The sequence below is a fragment of the Pristis pectinata genome, chromosome 14 (assembly GCF_009764475.1).
Source record: "Pristis pectinata isolate sPriPec2 chromosome 14, sPriPec2.1.pri, whole genome shotgun sequence".
NCBI classification, from domain to species: Eukaryota; Metazoa; Chordata; class Chondrichthyes; order Rhinopristiformes; family Pristidae; genus Pristis; species Pristis pectinata.
The window spans coordinates 3,888,786-3,912,024 of record NC_067418.1 but is presented as its reverse complement, the minus strand read 5'-3'; positions in this window follow the sequence as shown (position 1 = coordinate 3,912,024).

Below are 23,239 nucleotides of genomic sequence, written 5' to 3'. Positions count from 1 at the left end.
CAAGTGTCACCACGCTTCCGGCGCCAACATAGCATGCCCACAACTTCCTAACCTGTACGTCTTTGGATTGCGGGAGGAAACCGGAGCACCCAGAGGAAACACACGCAGTCACGAGGAGAATGTACAAACTCCTCACAGACAGCGGCCGGAATTGAACCCGGGTCATCACATGTACTGAGATCCGGGGAAAAACTTTGTTTTGCATGCCATCGATACAGGTTATTTCATTACAACAGTGCATTGAGGTAGTACAAGGGAAAACAATAACAGAATGCAGAATAAAGTGTTACGGTTACAGAGAAAGTGCAATGCAGGCAGACAATAAGGTGCAAGGCCATAACAAGGTAGATTGTGAAGTCAAGAGTCCATCTTATCGTACTAGGTCTTATAACAGCGGGATAGAAGCTATCTTTGAGCCTGATGGTACATGCTTTCAGGCTTTTGTATCTTCTGCCCGATGGGAGGGGAGAGAAGAGAGAATGTGGATAGTCAGAGGCTTTTTCCCAGGGCTGAAATGGTTGCCACAGGAGGACATAGGTTTAAGGTGCTGGGGAGTAGGTACAGAGGAGATGTCAGGGGAAAGTTTTTTACTCAGAGAGTGTTGAGTGCGTGGAATGGGCTGCCGGCAACAGTTGTGGAGGCGTATACGATAGGGTCATTTAAGAGACTTTTGGATAGGTACATGAAGCTTAGAAAAATAGAGGGCTATGGGTAAGCCTAGTGATTTCTAAGGTAGGGACATGTTTGGCACAACTTTGTGGGCTGAGGGGCCTGTATTGTGCTGTAGGTTTTCTATGTTTCTATGTTCTATGTCCAGGATTTGTCATAAATCACATCTGGCTTCCTGATGTTCTACAGGGGAAGAAATTTGCTGCCTTAACCCAATTTTTTAGCTACATGGGACTCCAAACCCAAACCAATGTAGTTTATTCATATGGTCAGTTAAGTTGCTCAGTTGACAGGCAAATTCCCCACATTAAACTCTATTTGCTAGGTTTTCACCCAATCACTCAGCCTATCCATATCTTATTACAGAATCACAATGGTCTCATCACAATATTCACCTTCCACCTATTATTGTACCATCAGCAAACTTGGAAACCAGGAGAAACAAAGGACTGCAGATGCTGGAATCTAGATGAAAAACACGGTGATGCTGGAGGAACTCAGCAGGCCAGGCAGCATCCGTGGAGAAAATCAGGTGGTCAACGTTTGAGGTCAGGACCCTTCTTCAGGACCTGATGCCAGGAGACCTAATGCAGGGCTTCGAACCAAAACGTTGACAATTCCTTTCCATCTACAGATGCTGCTTGACCCACTGAATTCCTCCCGCACAATGTTTAATGGAAACCTTACAGTTCGGTCCCTTCTCCAGGTCATTAACGTAAATAGTGAGCTCACAATTGTTTGCTGAGATTGAGTGACTGGGCAAAAACCGAGTAAATGAAGTTTGGTGTGGAGAAGTGTGGGATCAAAAGGAGGAATCAAAAGGTAGAATATTATCTGAATGGAGAGAGATTGCATGTGAGTGAAGTTCAGAGGGATCTAGGTGCATGAATTACAAAACGTTATCAAGCAAGTCCAATGAGTAGTTCAGAAGGCAAATGACATTATGGCCTTTATCACAAAGGGGTTAGAGCTTAAGAATAGGGAGGTTGTTGAGGCCACAGCTGGAATATCGTGCACAGTTTTGTCCTCCATATTTAAAAAAGGAAATAGTAGCAATGGAAGCAGTCCAAAGGAGATTCACCAGACTAATCCCTGGGATGAGAGGGTTGTCCTACCAAGAGAGGCTGGACAGTTTGGGTCTATCTTCCTTGGAGTTGAGAAGAATGAGAGGTGACCTTATTCAAACATGTCCGATTCTAAGGGAGTTTCACAGGGTAGGAGTTGAGGTGTTCTCACGAGTGGGAAAAGTTGTGAACAAGGGGACACAGCTACAAAATAAGGGGGTGGTCAATTAACACCGAGCTGGGTGGGAATCTCTTCTCTCAGAGGGGAGGTGAATCTCTGGAATTCTCAGCCTCCGAGGGCGGTGGAGCCCTGATCATTAGGAATATTTAAGGAGGACGTAGATAAATATTGGAGAGATCAAGGAATTGGGGTTATGTGGAGCTGGCACAGAAGAGGAGTTGAGGCCAGCGTAAATCAGCCATGATCATATTGGATGCTGGGACAACCTTGTGGGACCTGATGTCCTACTCCTGCTCTTGTTTTCTTGTGTTCTTCTTGTGTTCTTGGATGGACAGTGAGTGCCTGTGGTGCCCACAGCCCATTGAGGAGTTAAACATCTCCTGAGTGTACTGTTACTTCACATGGGAGCTCCACACTTCGCACCAACCTGTTTATTTCCCTGATTCCATTGTGCTTCCATGCTTAACCCACTTCTGAACCAATTTAACCGCAAGAATGAAAGTTTTAAAGCTCAACTTTAAAATCAATAAGTCACAGCAGTAGACGTTGCAGGAAGTAATATCCCACTAACTGAGGGGCAGAGATTTGTAATTGGTAGAAGGCTCAGAGAGGAGTTGAGAAAGAATGCTTTCCCTGAACGGTTGACTGATGGTTGTGTTTCATGAGAGCGGCAGCCCTCTGTGGAAGAGAACTTGAAGCACTGTCACTATGGGGCTGCAGCCCAAGACTGGAGGATGAGAATTAACCTGAAGACTGTTTTGTGGTGCACGTAAATGATGGGCAGAATGGCCTCCCCCTGTGCTGTAATTTTCTACGATTCTATGGTAATAAATTCCCAGAGAAGCAAAGGGCCTTCATCACATTCCCACCTGGTCGACACCCTACTGGAAGGATGCGGAGCCTTTGGAAAGGGTACAGGAGAGATTCGCTGGGATATTGCCTGGATCAGAGAGTATTAACGAAAAGGAGAGGTTGGATAAACTTGGTTCTTGAACCTGGTGGTGTGGGACTTCAGGCTTCTGTACCTCCTGCTCGACGGTAGCTGCGAGAAGATGGCACGGCCCGGATGGTGGGGATCTTTGATGATCGATGTTGCCTCCTTGAGATGGGAAGGGATGTGCCCATGATGTATTGGGCAGAGTCGACTACTGTCTACAGCTTCTTATATTCCTGCACTTTTGAATTGCCGTACCAGACCGTGATGCAACCAGTCAGGATACTTTCAACAGTATATCTATAGACATTTCTTAGAGTGTTTGGTGAAACGTTGAACCTCCTTAACCTTCTGAGAACCTGCTTGTACTGCTTCCTCTGGCAGCTCGTTCCATATACCCACCACCCTCTGTGTGAAAAAGTTGTCCCTCAGATCCCTCCTGACATTCACACCCCATGGTACACATCCCAGTGCTTTCCAGTTAGGATCTCTGGATAGTGTTCAGGAGCTGGGATCAGGGCGGAACTTGTTTCATTCCTTCGCTCAAAACCAATAACCGTGGTGCTTCTGGAAACTCAGCTGAGATCAGCTCACCTGAGTGGTGTTCTCATCCACTTTGGCACGCCTGCCGTCGGTGGTCAGGACATTGAGTACAAGAGTTGGGACTTCATGTTACAGCTGTACAAGACATTGGTGAGACCACACTTGGAGAACTGTGTGCAGTTCTGGTCACCTGGGTATAGGAAGGATGTCATTAAGCTGGAGACGGTGCAGTAAAGATTCACGAGGATGTTACCAGGACTGGAGGGCTTGAGCTACAGGGAGAGACTGGATAGGCTAGGACTGTTTTCCCTGGAGCATAGGAGGCTAAGGGGTGACCTTATAGGTGTTTATAAAATCACCAGGGGTGTAGATAAGGTGGATGGTCACAGTTTTTTTCCCAGGGTAGGGGAGTCTAAAACTGGAGGGCATAGGCGTGAGGTGAGATGGAAAAGATTTAAAAGGGGCCTGAGGGGCAACTTTTTCATACAGAGGGTGGTGGGTATATGGAACGAGCTGCCAGGGGAAGTGGTACAGGTGGGTACAATTACCATGTTTAAAATACATTTGGACAGGTACATGGATAGGAAAAGTTTAGAGGGGCGTGGGCCAAACGCAGGGAAATGGGACTAGATCAGATAGACAACTTGGCATGGACCGTTTAGGCCAAAGGGCCTGTTTCCGTGCTGTATAACCCTATGACTCTTGTGATACTTGCTGCCTTTGTCCTTCTTTGTGGTAAAAATCATGGGTTTAGAGTAACCTGGACGAGAAACTGCAGTACATTTCACAGGTGAAAATTGGTAATTTGGTAAATTGGTTCATTATTGTCACATGTACTGAGGTACAGTGAAAAACTTGTCTTGCATACCGTCCATACATTTCATTACAACAGTGCACTGAAGTAGTACAAGGTAGAAACAATAACAGAATGCAGAATAAAGTGTTACAGTTTCAGAGACAGCGCAGTGCAGGTAGACAATAAGGTGCAAGGTTATAACGAGGTAGATTGTGAGGGGAATCAATGTTCAGGGTGGGGATGATTAAGTAAGATGCTTTGTTCCGGATGTCGGGATGTGCTCTGACTGGACAATGAACCAACCTCTTGCAAGGATGTAATACCCTCAGCACTGCTAAGGACTAAAAGCGGGACTGGTTTCACCATCCAGAGAGCCACTTAAACCACTTACTCTCTTGATTCATTGGTCACTAAATGGACAGATCTAATCCCAACCATCTGTGTGGACCCAGATGTGTCTGCTGCTCTCGCCTCTAATACAGTTCTGCAATAAATTAAGATAAGGAGCACATGATGTCAAGCAGGTACTGAGTGGTACACCCAGCAATTGTCAGGCAACTGCAACTGTGGAGATACAAAAGATAAAGCACACTAATGGCGTAAGTAAATATCTTTCCATCAGAACCTGCCTGGAATAAGTTCCCTGAACATGAACCAGGGGCAGGTGACAGAGATGAGGAACACAGAAACAGGCCATTTGGCCCACCAATTCTATGCTGACTATTAAACCTCCATTTGCACTAATCCTATTTTTTTATGCTCCCCACATTCCTGCCACTCCAAACTCTCCCACTCACTTATACACGAGGGACAATTAACCTGTTAACCTACCAACCCACACATCACTGGGTAATGGAGGGGAAACGGGAGCACCCGGACTGACAACTACAAAAAAACCTTTCAGGTCCATGGAATATCACAGTATGTTCAGCAACCAACGAAGTAGTTTTCCAGTGTGCTCCCTCTTGTAATGTAGGAAACGTGGCAGACAATTTGAGCACAGCAAGAGGGCAGACACAGTAGTGTAGCTGTTAGCGTAACATTATTACAGCGCCAGCGGCCCGGGTTCAATTCCGGCTGCTGTCTGTAAGGAGTTTGTATGTTCTCCCCGTGACTGCGTGGGTTTCCTCCGGGTGCTCCGGTTTCCTCCCACATTCCAAAGACGTACGGGTTAGGAAGTTGTGGGCGTGCTATGTTGGCGCCGGAAGCGCGGCGACACTTGCGGGCTGCCCCCAGAACACTCTACGGAAAAGATGCATTTCACTGTGTGTTTCGATGTACATGGGACTAATAAAGATCTTATCTTATCTAAGCTCCCACAAACAGCCAGATGTAGATAGAGGACAGGGAGCTCCCCTGCTCTTTCTCGAAAGAACACCTTGGCATCCCGTCACAGAGAAGTCCTCTTAAGAGGGACAGAATAACTTCTGTGTAATTATCATAGGCTCAAGCTGATACTTGTAAAGCCAGCATTAAGTGTCTATCATTAATTGCACCAGATAACAAATAAGCCTACAGATGCTAGAATCTGAAACAAAAAACAGAAATGCTGGAAGAACTCAGCCAGTCAAACAGCATCCGTGGAAAGAGAAACCAGCTGCTGTTGTGGGTCAGTGCCACTTCCTCAGAATTGGGGGGAGAGTGGAGGGGCATCAGTGGAGCTTGGGGGGGAACAGTGAGGTGTAGGACGAAAGACCGTATGGCGATGGGTTCAGGTGGATTAGGTGATAAGGAGACAGCAGAGACCGCAGATGTTGGGATCTGGAGCAACACACAAAGAGCTGGAGGAACTCAGCAGGTCAGGCAGCATCTACGGTCCAGATAAAGGGTCTCGACCCGAAATGTCGACTGTCCATTTTCCTCCGTAGATGTTGCTGGAGGAACTCGGCGGATGGAGCAGTACCTGTAGGAGGGAAAGGAGTTGTCGACGTTTCAGGTCAAAACCCTGCATCAGGACAGGTGATAAGGAGCATGAGTACTGACCGTGAGTGAGGCAATTCATAGAAACAGGGTGAGAAAGGGATACTGGAGTCAGGTTACAGCTGTACAAAATGTTGGTTAGGCCACACTTGGAGTATAGTGTACAGTTCTGACCACCACACTACAGGAAGGATGTGATTAAGCTAGAGAGGGTGCAGAAAAGATTCACAAGGATGTTACCTGGATTGGAAGGCTTGTTATCAGGAGAGACTGGATAGGCTGGAACTGTTTTCCCTGGAGCAAAGGAGACTGGGGATGTCATGATAGAGATATATAAAATTATGAGAGGAAGAGATAAGGCAGACAGTAACAGTCTGCTTCCCATGGTAGCGGTGACCAAAACTAGAGGGCATAGGTTTAAGGTGAGAGGGAGGAAATTTAGAGGGGATCTGAGGGGTAAATTTTTCACACACAGAGTAGTGGGTATTGGGAACGAGCTGCCAGAGGAGGTGGTGGAGGCAGGAACAGTTAAGAGGCATCTGGACAGGTACTTGGATGAGCAGGGCATAGAGGGATGTGGAATTAATGCAGGCAGGTGATACGATAAGGTAAGATAAGATTTCTTTATTAGTCACATGTACATCGAAACACATAGTGAAATGCACCTTTTGCATCGAGTGTTCTGGGGGCAGCCCGCAAGTGTCGCCACGCTTCCGGCGCCAACACAGCATGTCCACAACTTCCTAACCCGAACGTCTCTGGAATGTGGGAGGAAACCGGAGCACCCGGAGGAAACCCACGCGGACACGGGGAGAACGTACAAACTCCTTACAGACAGCAGCCAGAATTGAACCCGGGTCGCTGGCGCTGTAATAGCGTTGCGCTAACCGCTACACTACTGTGCCTGCCCCACACTACCGTGCCTGCATGATGGTCAGGATAGATGTGGTGGGCCGAATGGCCTGTTTCTATGTGGTACATCTCTAAGCAGGAAAATGGAAAACAATGAGAAAATAATTAACCTGAAGTTGGAATATCCAACGTTCATACCAGAAGATTGCAAAGTGCCCAGAAAGAAGACCAGATTCTTACGTTTTAGGCCTCACTCTGGCAGTGGACGAGGCTGCAGACACACAGGTTGGAATAGGAGCGAGATTGAGAATTAAAGAGTCATGCAAGAGGAACTAATTGGCCCTGTGTTGAGTAGTGCACTGACCCAATTCGGCAGGAACTTAAGAGTCAACCCCATTACTGCTCATGCAAGGGCCAGATGCCCTTTTGGGAAGAAGATTAGTGAACTGTACAGATCTTTAATCACCAGCCGGTCGCATCAAGGTCATCGTTACTGAGAATCAATTTTAATTCCAGTCTAATTTAATAACTTGAATTAAATTCACGAGTCCTATAATGGGATTTGAACTCTTGCCTCCAGCTCAATAACCCCAGTGTCTGGATCATAACACCGTACCTAACCCACTGTGATACTGAGAGTTGAGTAGGAATTGAACCCACATGTTCTGGCCCAGGGGTTAGAGTGCTGCTCATTGAGCCAGAACTAATCTTTACTTTGGGAAGGGAAGAGAAACCATATGGTGGTGAACTGGTCAACTCAACCTCAGGAGAAAAGAAGACCAGACAAGCTGTGGAAGAACGTTACAGGAGCACCTGACCCTTGACCAGCCTCCCCTCCACTGAGTCTGCCTACATCTCCCACCGCCTCGGGAAAGCAGCCAACATAATCAAGGACCCCTCCCACCCCGGTCATTCTCTCTTCTCCCCCCCTCCCATCAATCAGAAGATACAAAAGCTTGAGAACACATACCACCGGGCTCAAGGACAGCTTCTGTAAGACTCATGAATGGACCTCTTCTACGATAAAGATGAACTGTTAATCTAACTTGTTGCGGCCCTTGCGTCTTATTTTTCGACTTGCACTGCACTTTCTCTGCAACTGCAACACTATATTCTGCATTCTGTTTTTCTTTTGTACTACCTTGATGTACTTATGTATGGAATGATCTGCCTGGACAGCATGCAAACAAAAACTTTTCACTGTATCTTGGTGCACGTGACAATAATAAACCAATTACCAATTAGCTTCAGGCCTGCTGTTGTCCACTCAGTAGCCACTGGATGACCTTGTCATCAGGCGGAAACCTCCAGCAGACACTCTCCATTCGCCATTCTCCTGGAGACTGCACCCACTGAATGCCAACAGCCCAATAAGAGAGGTAAGAGAAGGACACATCCATGAAAATGGGTGGAACAGATTTCTGGGCGCACTGTACGGGCATTGCCAACCCATCCCATGAGTCACCCAATGGCTGAATTGCAAGGTCCCACTCCAGAGATCTAACACCAAGAATCCAGCCTGGCCCTGCAGAGCTGAAGGAGCTCTTATGTATTGAGATACCAATTGACCTCTCTGGTGGGCAGGACCAATGCCTGGGAACTGAGAAATTTCTACAGACGTACGGTGGAGAGCATTCTGACTGGTTGCATCACCGCCTGGTATGGAGGCTCCAATGCACAGGATTGAAAGAGGCTCAGCCAGCTCCATCATGGGCACAACCCTCCCCACCATCCAGGACATCTTCAAAAGGCGATGCATCCATCACTAAGGACCCTCACCATCCGGGACATGCCCTCTTCACGTTACTACCATCGGGGAGGAGGTACAGGAGCCTGAAGACCCACACTCAATGATTCAGGAACAGCTTCTTCCCCTCTGCCATCAGATTTCTGAATGGTCCATGAACCCATGAACACTGCCTCGTTATTCCTTTCTTTTGCACTATTTATTTATTTTGTAATTTATGGTAATTTTATGTCTTTGCACTGTACTGCTGCCGCAAAACAACACATTTCACGACAAACCTGATTCCGATTTCTGAGAGTGAAGCAGCAAAAGATTTCCCCATAGTTACCCTTCAGCCAAAACCCAAACACAAGTCACCAGAGCGTTGTCCGTGGAAACGTGTAGTGTCCAGGTCACCTCCCAGCAGCACATGAGTCCATCATTGACTGTGAAGCTCTTTGGGACCTTGTGAGGGTGTGAATGGTATTGTGGAGAACAAGTCTCCCTTTCCCTTTGCCTGTTGTTACAGCAGAAATTGGACCTCAGCCGTCAAAGAAAAGAATAAATCAGGAAGAAACAGATAACAATGTAAAAATGAGCAGAGAAAAGGAGGACGAGAGGTGACTTGATAGAGGTGTACAAGATGATAAGAGGCATAGATCGAGTGGACAGTCAGAGACTTTTTCCCAGGGCGACAATGGCAAACACGAGAGGACATAATTTTAAGGTAATTGGAGGAAGGTACAAGGGGGATGCCAGGGGTAAGTTTTTTACACTGAGAGTGGTGGGTGCGTGGAACGCACTGCCGGCAGAGGCTGTGGGGGCAGATACATTAGGGACATTTAAGAGACTCTTAGACGCATGAATGATAGAAAAATGGAGGGCTATGTGGGAGGGAAGGGTTAGATAAGATGAGATATCTTTATTAGTCACATGTACATTGAACCACACAGTGAAATACATCTTTTGCGTAGAGTGTTCTAGAGGCAGCCCACAAGTGTTGCCACGCTTCCAGCACCAACGCAGCATACCCACAACTTCCTAACCCATACGTCTTTGGAATGTAGGAGGAAACCAGAGCACCCGGAGGAAACCCACGCAGACACGGGGAGAACGTACAAACTCCTTACAGACAGTGGCCGGAATTGAACCCAGGTCACTGGCACTGTAATAGTGTTACACTAACTGCTACACTACCGTGCCTGCCCTCAGAGCAGGATAAAATGTCGGCACAACATTGTGGGCCAAAGGGCCTGTACTGTGCTGTAGTGTTCTATGTTCTATGACCTTAAAATTCGAGTGAGAGGTCAGATTAGATTAGATCAGATTCGTTCACATGCTCCAGGGTGCAATGAAATTCCTCACCCGTGTGAAGCTCACAGAGTAAACAGTGTACACAGTAATAATAAATACAGCAATAAGCACAAAACAACAGAGTGGTGCAAAGATTCTCGTGCAATCCTTTAGAACAAGTAGTGCAGAAAGAAATGTTAAAGTGTCAATAGAGAATAACCGAGAGAGGGAGAGTTAAGGGTTGGAGACCGTGGCAGCCCCACCGGGAAGGGGATGTGAGAGAGGGGACTGGTTCAGGAGTCTGACAGCAGTGGGGAAGAAGCTGTTCTTGAGTTTGGACGTCCGGGCTTCCAGAAGGTAGAAGGGAATGGCAGGGGTTTTCAGGAATCCTTGACGATACTGTCAGCCTTCCTGATGCAACACACGGTGAAGACGGACTGGATGGAGGGAAGTGAGGAGCCTGTGACGGACTGGGCAGTATTTACAGCTCTCCGCGGGTTCTGTCGGTCCAGAGCAGAGCAGTTGCCGAACCAGGCTGCAATACAACCCGTCAGGATACTTCCTATAGCGTATCTGTAGAGGTTCGTGAGAATCCTCGTGAAGAAGTCACATCTTCTCAGATGCCTAAGTAAGTACATATGCTGGTGCACCACATCAGTGTGAAGGGAGCAGTGAGGCTGTTGGTGATATGGATCCCAAGGAACCTGAAGCTGCAGGTTATCTCTACAGTAGCTCCGTTGATGAGGACAGGGATTGTGGTACCTTCCTTAGGTCAACAACCAACTCCTTTGTCATTTTTCACCCACGTGGCAGGGCGATCTGAGATCCTCTCTCCCTAAAACTCTGTAAATGTTGTGTTGGGCCAAGTCCAACTGGAGATTTCAAGACTAAGATGAGCAAGATTTTGATTGGAAGGACTAAGGACCAAACTCCGGGAAATGGATTGGGGATCAAACACTGTCTAATTGAATGACCAAACAGGTTTCAGGGGCTTTATGGCCCCTTCCTGTTCATATGATGCAAAAGCTTGTGTAGAGATGTTCTCAACAGTTGTGGATTCAGAAAACGTCAGCCAATTATTCATTGGAGCATAGGAGACTGAGGGGTGACCTTATAGAGGGGCATAGACAGGGTGAATGCACACAGTCTTTTTCCCAGAGTTGGGGAATCAAGAACTAGAGGGCACAGGTTTAAAGTGAGAGGGGAAAGAATTAAGATAAGATATTTTTATTAGTCACATGTACATCGAAACACACAGTGAAATGCATCTTTTGCGTAGAGTGTTCTGGGGTCAGCCCATAAGTGTCGCCACGCTTCCGGCACCAACATAGCACGCCTACAACTTCCTAACCCGTACGTCTTTGGAATGTGGGAGGAAACCGGAGCACCCGGAGGAAACCCACGCAGACACGGGGAGAACGTACAAACTCCTTACAGACAGCGGCTGGAATCGAACCAGGGTCACTGGCGCTGTAATAGCGTTACGCTAACCGCTACACTACCGTACCTGCCCCCCTGAGGGGCAACTTCTTTACACAGAGGGTGTTGTGAATATGGAATGAGCTGCCAGACGATGTGGTAGAGGCAGGTACAATAACAACATTTAAAAGACACCTGGACAGGTACATGGATAGGAAAGGTTTAGAGGGATATGGGCCAAACACAGGCAAATGGAACTAGCTTAGATGGGAGCCTTGGTCAGCATGGACCAGTTGGGCTGAAGGGCCTGTTTCCGTGCTGTATGACTCTATGACTCTAATACTATCCGCGACATCATTCAAACTGTGCTAAAGAAATGTAGTTACTCAGTTGATGAGAACCTTCTTCTGGGCTGAACTTAAGCAAGAGAGAAAGGAAAGAGTTTAACAGTTGCCAATGCCTGTTCGAAGCAATCTTTCAGAAGAACCAAATGTGAAAATCCACAGCCTTTACAAAGCCATGAGATGAAAAAGTTGGTGACATCTGTCTGAAGTGGCTTGAACATAAAACACAAGTGATCATAAACAGATGCTGTCATTTGTAGTGTGTAGAAACCTCGTCCATTAGACAGCCATGTGAAGATATCGATACAGTCATACAGCTGCCCTTATCTCAGCTGAAGAAATGTCTGGGTTTTGATTAATCCAAGGGTTTATTTCTGGCACAATAGGATTAAAGAGCAGAGAAGTTAAGTTAAACTTGCGTTGAACCTTGGTGAGTGCACACTCAGAGACTTGTGTGTATTTTTGAAAAGGATCTAGGGCCCCTGAGAGAGAGTGTGCAAAAAAAAGACTGACAAAGATGATTAGCAGAACTGCAAGGTTATACAGGTCAGGGAAAAATAAACAGGCTGGATTAGTTTTCTCTTGAAACGGGAAGGCTGTAGACTGACTTAATAAAAATTAGTAAAATAAGGAGAGAGAGACAGAATCTCCACTTTTCAGAATCAGAATCTAATTATCACTGACTTACATAACATGAAAATTGTTGTTTTGTGGCAGCAGTACAATGCAAAGACATAAAACTACTAGAAATCACAAAGATAAATTAATAGTGCAAAAAAAGGGAATAACGAGGCAGTGTACATGGACCATTCAGAAATCTGATGGCGGAGGGGAAGAAGCTGGAAAACAAAATACAGAACCCATTAATTAAATATAATTACCAGGAAATCAAGAGGGAATTCAAAAGAAGCCTCGTTCTCCGGAAAGGGGGTGAGTGTGGGATTTGTCGTCCCAGGGAGATGTCCGTGCAGACACAAGCTGCAGGGGAGGCTGGATAAGGATATGTGGGAGGAATAGAGGAGATAGTGATGGGGGAAACGGGAAGGGGAGGGAAAGAGATGGGTGTGAAGCAGAAACACCAGTATGGACTAGCTGAGAGCAAATGGCCTGTTTCCTCACAGTAAATACTGAATAATTCTCTATAGTGTTTGTGACTACCAACTCTTGCAATGTGGATTGTGCAGGAATGCAACTTGAACTGGCATCCTGGAGGCAATTAGGCAGTTACACATTTACTAAGCCCTTCTCGTGACTGCAGACTTCACACTGAATCAGGTATGAATGCTTGGGTTCCACTGCAGGGCAGACCTGCCGAAAGCCTTATCAAAGGATTCTCTCCATCCCTGTGCACTTCGCTGATATAACTCATATTTGATCTCTAACTTTTCCCAATTCAGCTGGAAGGTCTCTGCCCTGAAATGTTAGCCCTGTTTCCCTCTCCACAGGTGCTGCCTGACCTGCTGAGCGTTTCCAGCACTTTTGGTTCTTAGTCCTGTTGGGTGTGAGGTAACAGGGAGGTGGGGGTGTATGGGGATGGGGTGAGAGGGTAAGCTGTGGGATAACAGTAGGGTGGGAATGTTTGGGGGATAACAGGGATGAGGGTGTGTGGAGGTTGGGTAAGAAACATGCCATACACCTTTCCGTAGGGGGAAAGTTTAAAATAGATGTGCGGGGCAAGGTTTTTTTTACACAGAGGGCGGTGGGTGCCTGGAATGTGCTGCCAGGGGTGGTGGTGGAGGCAGATACGATAGAGGCGTTTAAGAGGCTTTTAGATAGACACATGAATATACAGGAAATGGAGGGATATGGACCATGTGCAGGCAGAAGAGATTTAGTTTAATTCGGCATCATGTTCGGCACAGACATCGTGGGCCAAAGGGCCTGTTCCTGCGCTATGTTCTATAAGTACATCAAGGTAGTAAAACGAAAGCAGAATGCAGAATGATATAACCAATGTGCAAAATATTTCTTCTGAAATTAAAGGGTTCAAGATTTGTTTCTGGTTCTGTTCCTCGTCTGCTGCTTTATGACTAGGCAAAGAGAAAGCACTTTAACACAGAGAATTTAGGCCAAGCATTGATTACAATTCAAAGCTTGGAGTTTATTGACATTCTGGAAGGGGTTTCAACAGAACCTCTTCTGCTACAACACACAGGCCTTTTAAGGTCAGGTTCAGTGAATTCTTGACTCACCTACGTCCTCACAGATAGAAGAAATGTACAGCAGCTTGCATTTAAGCAGCGCTTTGAAGATAGTATCAACTCCCACGGCACTTCACAGCGGCATCATTAAACAAAATTTGGCAGAGAGGAACGTAAAGGGGTAGATGAGCTCAGCTATAGGGGACGAACGGAGGAACAGAGGGGGAGCGGTGCTCAGGTTTGGGAAGGGAATTTGGAAGCTGAGGCATGGTCATCGAGCGACTAGATGTGATAGGAGTTTATAAAATCATGAGAGGCATAGATAGGGTAGACAGTCGGAATCATCTTCCCACGAGAAAAATGGCCTCTTGACCTCACAATCTACCTCGTCATGACCTTGCACCTTATTGTCTGCCTGCACTGCACTTTCTCTGTAACTGTAACACTTCATTCTGCATTCTGTTATTGCTTTTCCCTAAATGCACTGATGTGGTGAAAAGATCTGTATGGATCAACATGAATCTGTATAAAGCAAAGTTTTTCACTGTACCTTGGTACATGTGACAATAATAAACCACTAGATTGGAAGGAGTGTATAAAGCTTTAGTTAGGCTGCACTTGAGTATTGTGTGCAGTTCTGGTCGCCCCATTACAGGAAGGATGTGGAGGCTTTGGGGAGGGTGCAGAAGAGGTTCACCAGGATGCTGCCTGGATTAGAGGGCATGGGTTGTTTTCTCTGGAACGTCAGAGGCTGAGGGGAGACCTGATGGTTGATAAAATTAAGAGAGGCATAGATTGAGTAGATAGAGTCATACAGCATGGAAACAGGCCCTTCTGCCCAACTCATCCATGCCAACCAAGGTACCCATCCAAGCCAGTCCCATTTGCCAGCGTTTGGCCTACAATCTCTAAACCTTTCCAATCCACGCAACCTGTCCAACTGTCTCTTAAGTCAGAATCTTTTTCCCAGGGTAGAAAAGTCAAACACTAGAGAGCATGTATTTAAGGTGAGAGGAGGGAAGTCTAAAGGAGATGTGCAGGGGCAAACTTTTTTTTTCACACAGAGTGGTGGGTGCCTGGAACTGGCTGCCAGGGGTGTCGGTGGAGGCAGATACGATGGTGGTGCTTCAGAGGCTTTTAGATAAACACATGAATGTGCAGGAATGGAGGGATATGGATCATCTGCAGACAAGAAGATATCTAGTTTAATTTGGCACCGTGTTTGGCGCAAACATTGTGGGCCGAAGGGCCTGTTCCTGTGCTGTACTGTTCTATGTGCAGGAGTCCACAATTGGAGGAGCCCTGATATAATAGAAAATTACAGTGCAGAGAAAGACTTTTCAGCCTATCATGTTCATGCTAGCCCATAAAGGGTGGCATGGTGATGCAGTTAATAGAGATGCTACCTCACAGCTCCACAGCAACCTGTGGTGTTTGCAGGTACTCCCTGTGACCACGTGGCTTTTCTCCGAGTGCTCTGGTTTCCTGCTCGGACGCTCATAATTTTATCGACCATCTGTCGTCCCGTAATCAATTTTCCCTTTCCGTCCGCTGTAAATAACACAGAGCCACAAGGTCGATTCGAACAAGTACCTTTATTAGCAGTGCGCCACTAGGAGAATTCTCTTCAGCGCTCACTGAGAGTCGCTTCCCGAGTTCTCCCCAAACAAAGGGCAGACAGACATTTATACAGGAATTGTCACGCACATCCCATGCGAACGGCGCCGTGAGTTTCGGTCAAGCTATAGAGATCCCAAGACAGCTATCACACCTTTTGTCTTAGTATAATTGAGTTATAATCAAGGCTTTCAAAGGCAGGTATGACCCTTCATTGTTCAGACCAAGTCTTCACCTCAATGTTAATTACACTCAGTATCGCCACCGTCTGACATATCAGAATGGTTCGTTACCCGAAACAAAGGCAGTTAACATACTTAACATTCCAACCTAACTAGTGGGTCAGCAGCTTGCTAGTCCTTGCTAAAGAAATATAAATGCATATATATATATTTTTTTATATTATTTGCCAGTTATAGGTATGGTTGCAATTCTTAACCCTTCACTTCCTCACATCAGGTCTCCCCTCAGCCTCTGACGTTCCAGAGAAAACAACCCATGCCCTCTAATCCAGGCAGCATCCTGGTGAACCTCTTCTGCACCCTTTAAAATTTGCCCCTCAAGTTTCGTAGATGAGAATAATTTACAGGGAGAATTAGTGGGGGAATGGGATTGCTCTGTGAACTGGCATGGACTCAATGGGCTGAATGGTCTCCATCTACGTTGGAAGGAAATGTGAAAACATGGAAACGGAATGTCTTGGGTTCCTCCTACTCTTCAACTCTCAGTCCATGGCCCTGTAGGTTACAGCTCTCCAAATGCCCATCCAGATACCCTCCTCCACCACCCCCCCTCTCCAGAACCCCTGGCACCCATTGGGTGTATAAACCTTCCTCAACTCCCTTCTAATCCTTCTGCTGGTTAACAAATTCATGCCCCCTAATTATTGCCCTCCTGATGTGTCAGAGTGTGGTGGGGAGGGAGACAGGGATGGAGATAGGGAGGGGTGAGAATATGGAGGGTTTTGATAAAACTGGTGGAGGTGGAAGCATTGTTGGAATGGGCGCCAATATCTGTCAGCGAGTGCTAGGTACACGGATAGGAAAGGTTTAGAGGGATATGGCCCAAACGCGGGCAAATGGGACTTCCTCAGTTAAGCAACTTGGTCAGCATGGATGAGTTGGGCTGAAGGGCCTGTTTTCCATGCTATATACCTCTATATGATGAGTGAATGGGATGCCCTCTGAGTTAGGAAATGGGCAGCGGGGTTTGGGAAGCATCCTAGAACGTGGAGGTGAGGGACTGGCCAGGAGAGCGTTGGAATGGTCAAGTCCAGAAGTAACAAGGAGCTGTATTGGCAGCGGGTGAGCTGAGATATGTGGAGACAGATAAACTCAAGAGTTGGAAATAACCGATCATAAGACCATAAAACAGAGGAGCAGAATTAGGCCATTCGGCCCACTGAGTCTACTCTGCCATTCAAGCATGGCTGTTTTTTTTTTTCCCCTCTCAAACCCATTCTCCTGCCTTAACCTTTGACACTCTTACTAATCAAGAACCTCCATTTTAAATACACCCAAGGACTTGGCCTCACAGCCCTCCGTGGCAGTGAATTCCACAGATTCGCCACCCTCTGGCTGAAGAAATTTCTCCTCACCAGTTCCAAAGGGACATCCTTTTATTCTGAGGCTGTGCGCTCTTGTCCTAGACTCTCCCACTGATGGAAACATCCTCTCCACGTCCACTCTATCCAGGCCTTTCAGTGTCCAGTAGGTTTCAATGAGATCCCCAACAATTTCTGCAACAGAGGTGATTTAGGTTCTGAAGCTCAGCTCAGGAAAGTATTGAGAAGGAAATTATCTTAATGTAGCACTTCCAACAAAACCTGCTTCCTAGTTTGTGCCTGCCAAAGTCAAAGTCAAGTTTATTGTAGATACACAAGTCCATGTGTGCACAGGTGCAATGAAAAACTTACCTGCAGCAGCATCACAGGCACAGAGCATCAGATAAGCAGCATTCACAAGAAAAACATGAACACAATTTTTACAAGAAAGAACACAATTGGAACAAAAGAAGTCAATTTTAGTGCAAAGTGATCAAAGTGGTCATAGGGTTGCTGAACTAGTGATTAGGGTTTAGCCAGTTGGTTCAAGAACCGAATGGCTGAAGCGAAATAGCTGTCATGACAGCCCAATTTATACACAGCTGGCTCCCGCAAGTATTGAAATAGGTATCTTTGTGAGGTAGGTCACTAGCAGATCTGCCGGTGATGGTTTTGACTGAGAGATAATTATGCTCGGACACTTGGTGAACATCCCAGCACCAATCCGGAGACTTTCACTACCAGCTGTGTAGCACCGTATCACTTTCCCTTTATTCTCTTCACCACTCTTCCTTCTCTGCAACTTAAGACACACTTGTTTTCTAACTTTCCCTCTTTCTGACAAAAGGTTGTCAACTATTTTTTTTTCCCTATCTCCTTGGATGTGGCCCTGACCTGCCAACTGTTTCCAGTGTTTTCTGTTTCCATTTGTAATAATCTTCTGTACGTCACCAAGACTCTTACAAATTTCTACCGATGTACGGTAGAAGGCGTTCTGACTGGTTGCATCACTGCCTGGCATGGAGGCCCCAATGTGCAGACGCTGCAGAGGGTTGTAGACTCAGCCAGCTCCATCATGGCACAACCCTCCCTGCCATCAAGGACATCTTCAAAAGGTGGCGTCTCAAGAAGGCGGCATCTATCACTAACGACCCTCACTAGCCGGGAATGCCCTCTTCCACGTTACTACCATCAGGAGGAGGTACAGGAGCCTGAAGACCACACTCAACATTTCAGGAACGCTTCTTCCCCTCCGCCATCGGATTTCTGAACGGTCCATGGACCCATGAACACTACCTCGTTACTCCTCTTTTGCACTGTTTATTTAGTTTTGTAGTTTATAGTAATTTTTATGTCTTTTCATTGTACTGCTGCCGCAAAACAACAAATTTCATCAATATAAGTCAGTGGTGATAAATCTGGTTCTGATTCTAACTTGTATGGTAACATGGTGGTTAAGTGAATGGTCAAATGTCCACAGGCCTTAATACTTGATTCAAATCCTGCCGTAGATAAGTTAAGATCTTTATTAGTCACGAGTACATTGAAACACACAGTGAAATGCACCCTTTGCATAGAATGTTCTGGAGGCAGCCCGCAAATGTCGCCACGCTTCCGGTGCCAACTTAGCCTGCCCAGAACTTCCTAACCCGTACATCTTTGGAATGTGGGAGGAAACCGGAGCACCCGGAGGAAACCCACGCAGACACGGGGAGAATGTACAAACTCCTTACAGACAGCGGCGGGAATTGAACCCGGGTCGCTGGCGCAGTAATAACATTATTCTAACCGCTACACTACCATGCCATAGCAACTAGTAATTAAATAAATCAACAATAAGTAGTTAACATCAGTAATGGTGACTGTAAAACCAGGGCTCCTCACGCTGCCTTGATATCTCCTCACTCTCGCCTCACCTCTGGAATTCAACTCTTTGGTCCATGTTCGGACCAAGGCTATGATGGGATATCTGCAGCTGAGTGGTCCTGATCAAACCTAAAGGTGAGCAGGGTGTTGTAAAATCAACCTGTTTCACTAATGCCCTTCGGGAAAGAAGATCTGCTGTTTTACATCGTCCCAACAACACACAAAAGATGCTGGAGGAACTCAGCATGTCAGGCAGCATCTATGGAGGGAAATGAACAGTCGACATTTTGGGTCGAGACCCTTCATCAGGGACTGGAAAGGAAGAGGGCAGAAGCCAGAATAAAGTCAGGGAGCTTTTTGCAGGTTTGGTAGTAAGATTAGGATTGGTACGGAGAGCGTGGAGGGCAGTGTGTTCAGAGGGGGTGAGGTTGGGATACATAACTGGAGCAGTGAAGTTGAGACGGTTACTATCCTGTGGGCAATTAGAGATGAAGAGATCCAAAGTGGGCAGAAGGCCAGGATGAGATGTCCAAGTGGAGGAAGGGGGCTTAAGGAAGGAGAAGAGGTCATCAGTGGGGGGTGGAGTATCCTTGCTGAAAAAGTAGGCTCCCACCCTCTTATTCCAGCTTCTGCCCTCTTCCTTCCCAGTCCTGATGAAGGGTCTCGACCCAAAATGTCGACTGTTTATTTCTCTTCATAGATGCTGCCTGACCTGCTGAGTTCCTCCAGCACTTTGTGTGTGTTGCTCCAGTTGTTCCAGTATGTGCAGAATCTCTTGTGTCTCCGTTTTGCATGGTCTATCCTATATGTTGACTGTAGACTAACAGCAAAGTTGTCAACTCTTAACTGCCCTCTGAAATTGGCCAGCAGGACATCCAGTTTCCAGACAAAGAACTTCGAGTTTAATCTCTCATCGAAACCTGGCACCTCCACAGGGCAGCATTCACTTGCACATCACTGATGTATCACACCAGACTAGGTTAAAGTCACAGAGAAATAGGCCCTTCTGCCATCTCGTCCATGTCGATCAAAATATCATCCGTTTATCTACGTTTGGCCCATATTCCTCTAAACTTTTGCTATCCATGTATCTGTCCAGATGCCTTTTAAGCACTGTAATTGTACCCACCTCTACCACTTCCTCTGGCAGCTCGTTCCACATACCCACCACCCTCTGTGTGAAAAACTTGCCCCTCAGGTCCCTTTTGAAATCTTTCCCCTCTCACCTTAAACCTATACCCTCCCCTACCCTGGGAAAAAGACTGTGTCCATCCACTTTATCTACACCCCTCGTGATTTTATAAACCTTTAGTGGTCCAGTACTGGGAACCAGAGCGTTTTAAAGTTCTGAAACTATCGATGTTTTGCACTGATTGAAGCACCTCCCACAATAACTTACTCAGACTGATTTTATAGACTGTGGCAACTTGGATTTACTGACCACTTTTAACTTGGGAACGCGACACACTGTAGGATCCTGGGCTTGGTAAAGAGGCACATTGAATACAGATGGAGGGGGGTTGTGCTGAATCTGTACTGAGCACTAATTAGGCCAGAACTGAAGCACTGAATCAGATTCAAATTTATTATCACTGATATAAGTCATGAATTTTTTGTTTTGCGGCAGCAGTACAGTGCAAGGCATAAAGATGAAAAAAAACTACTATAAGTTACAAAAATAAATAAATAGTGCAAAAGAAGATTAATGAGGTAGTTTCATGGGTTCATGGACCATTCATAAATCAGATGGCGGAGGGGAAGAAGCTGTTCTTGAATCATTGAGTGCGGGTCTTCAGGCTCCTGTACCTCCTCCCCGATGGTAGTAATGTGAAGAGGACATGTCCCGGGTGGTGAGGGTCCTTAGTGATGGATGCCGCTTTCTTGAGGCACCGCCTCTTGAAGATGTCCTCGATGGTGGGGAGGGTTGTGTCCGTAATGGAGTCTACAACCCTTTGCAGCCTCTTTCGATCCTGTGCATTGGAGCCTCCATACCAGGCGGTGATGTAACCAGTCAGAATGCTCTCCACCGTACATCTGTAGAAATTTGCAAGAGTCTTTGGTGATGTACCAAATCTCCTCAAACTCCTAACAAAGTAAAGCCACTGGTGTATCTTCTTCATGGTTGCATCAATACGTTGGACCCAAGATAGATCCTCTGAGATGTTGACGCCAAGAAACATTCAGTCTATCTTGCATACTTTAGGAAGGATACAAAGGTGGCAGAGAGGGTGCATTCAATGGAATATTTCCAGGGATAAAGGATCTCAGCTCCAAAGTTAAACTGGAGAATCTGTGGTTGTTCTCCTTGGAGCAAAGGTACAGAGAAGATTCAGTGGAGGTCATAGGGTCATAGAGTAATACTAGCACGGAAACAGGCCCTTCGGCCCAACTCAGCCATGCTGACCATGATGCACACATTTGGCCCATATCCTTGTAAACCCCTCCTACCCGTGTATTTATCCAAATGTCCTTTAAGTGTTATTCTTATACCTTCCTCAACCACTTCCTCTGGCAGCTCGTCCCATATACCCACCACCCTCTGCGTGAAGAAGTTGCCCCTCAGGTCCTTTTAAATCTTTCCCCTCTCACCTTAAACTTATGCCCTCTAGTTTTTAGTTCCCCTTCCCGAGGAAGAAGAGTGCGTGCGTTGACCCTATCTATGCTCCTCATGATTTTATACACCTCTATAAAGTTACCCTTTAGTTTCCTATGCTCCAAAGAATAAAGTCCCAGCCTGCCCAACCTCTCCCTATAACTCAGTCCCTCGAGTCCTGGCAGCATCCTCGTAGATCTTCTCTACACTCTTTCCAGTTTAATGATGTCTTTTCTATAACAGGGTGACTAAAGCTGTACACAACACTCCAACAGTCTCACCAACGCCCTGTACAACTGCAACATAATGCGGTGTACAAGATAATGTGAGGTTTTCATTGGGTAAATAGAGTAAAGCTGTTCTGTTAATAGATGATTCAAGGCCAGGGGATACAGATGCAAAATGAGGGGTGAAAGATGAGGAAAATCCTTTTTTATATAAATAATAGTATTGATCTGGAACTCCCTGTGAAGATGACAGAAACAATGAGGATCTGAAAGAGTGCAGGAGAGGTTCACCAGGATGCTGCCTCGATTAGAGGGTATGTGCTATAAGGAGAGGTTGGACAAACTTGGGTTGTTTTCTCTGGAGCGGCAGATGCTGAGGGGAGACCTGATAGAGGTTTATAAGATTACGAGAGGTATAGATAGAGTAGACAGCCAGTATCTTTTTCCCAGGGTTGAAATGTCTAATAGTAGAGGGCATGCATTTAAGGAGAGAGGGGGTAAATTCAAAGCAGATGTGCAGGGCAAGTTTTTTACACAGAGAGTGGTGGGTGCCTGGAAAGCGCTGCCAGGGGCGATGGTGGAGGCAGATACGATAGGGGCGTTTAAGAGGCTCTTAGACAGGCACATGAATGTGCAGAGAATGGAGGGATGTGGACACTCTGTAGGCAGAAGGGATTAGTTTAGTTAGGCATTTAATTACTAGTTTAATTAGTTCAGCACAACATGGTGGGCTGAAGGGTCTGTTCCTGTGCTGCACTGTTCTGCGTTCCATGAAAGGGAAGAGGGAGGCATGGGAGATGATGTGAAATAAGGGGAAAAGTGCGGGAGTGGAACTGATGGGAGCCAGCAGCAACTCGAGGGGTTGAATGGCCTTCTTCCATTCTGTAATAAATCCAGGATTGTACAGCTCACTAGGAGTGGTGGTTAAGAAGTTTGATCAGAGAAGCGTGAGAGGGTTTTGACAGGGAAGAAAGGCCACAAAGGCCAGGAAGGGAATTCCAAGGTTTGGGATGCATGCTGATGGTGGAAGGAAGACAGTGGGAGTGCTTCCGGTGTCAACAGGGGGATCTGAGTCCACGAGTGGCAGACCTGGGAATGGTTATAGAGATCAGGAAGGCAATTGATGAATTGGTTTATTATTGTCACACGTATCGAGGTACAGTGAAAAACTTGTCTTGTAAACCGATTGTACAGGTCAATTCATTACACAGTGCCTTGAGGTAGTACAGGGTAAAACAATAACAGAATGTAGCATAAAGTGTTACAGTTACAGAGAAAGTGCAGTGCAGGCAGACAATAAGGTGCAAGGCCATAACGAGGTAGATTGTGAGGTCAAGAGTCCATCTTATCGTACTAAGGGACCGTTCAACAGTTTTATGACGGTGGGATAGGAGCCGTCCTTGAGTCTGGTGGTACGTGCTTTCAGGCTTTTGTATCTTCTGCCCGATGGGAGGGGGGAGAAGAGAGAATGTCTGGGGTGGGGGGTGTTAAATCTGTACCATTAGGTGTTG